Genomic DNA, 281 nt, shown 5'->3' with positions numbered 1-281 from the left:
CCGTGTGCATCCGTCTTCGTTTGAAGAGGCGGTGAATGTGGCACTGAATGCCGAATTAAATTTAAAGTCGGCACGACTTGATTGTAAAGCACACTCCAACAGCTCGCCGAGCGGGCCTATGTCAATGGAGCAATGGATCTATGCTATGCTGAGGACGAGGAAGCAGATCTCCGAGCTGCCGGGCAGCACACAACACAACCACACGACGGTGTTTTGTCTATGGAGACACCTGTCACCTTCAGAACAGTGCGCCCTACGCAAAGGCGCGTCAAGGTTCTTCA

This window comes from Plasmopara halstedii, assembly GCF_900000015.1.
Source record: "Plasmopara halstedii genome assembly, contig: Scaffold_2061, whole genome shotgun sequence".
Taxonomy (NCBI): Eukaryota; Oomycota; class Peronosporomycetes; order Peronosporales; family Peronosporaceae; genus Plasmopara; species Plasmopara halstedii.
This window is presented reverse-complemented; position numbering follows the sequence as displayed.